This window comes from Rhagoletis zephyria, unplaced genomic scaffold, assembly GCF_001687245.7.
Source record: "Rhagoletis zephyria isolate East Lansing unplaced genomic scaffold, Rhagoletis_zephyria_1.1 Rzeph_scaffold_00183, whole genome shotgun sequence".
Taxonomy (NCBI): Eukaryota; Metazoa; Arthropoda; class Insecta; order Diptera; family Tephritidae; genus Rhagoletis; species Rhagoletis zephyria.
The window spans coordinates 80,990-81,214 of NW_016157267.1; the positions used below are offsets into that span (position 1 = coordinate 80,990).

Below are 225 nucleotides of genomic sequence, written 5' to 3' on the forward strand. Positions count from 1 at the left end.
AACCCGGAGCTACCTACCGAAAATTGGAAGGTGGTGAAAATAAATGAAAGCGGTAAAGCGACGATGCAGGTTGTCCTGCTTCTTAATAAAGACTCCATAGAGTTGCTGGAGCAAAAGAGCGGGGTCATACGTTACGGCTGTGACATTACCAAAATTAAGGTCTACTGCAACGACGTAAAGGCAGCGAAGAACCTGATCGCGGAGGTAGAACCTGAAGAGGCCAAC

General features: G+C 47.6%; 1 protein-coding gene across 1 annotated transcript in view; it reads right to left on the bottom strand.

The window, feature by feature from the left end:
* Cubn2 (Cubilin 2) overlaps positions 1-225 on the bottom strand; it is a 364,924-nt gene that overhangs the window by 56,174 nt on the left and 308,525 nt on the right. The window lies entirely within an intron of this gene.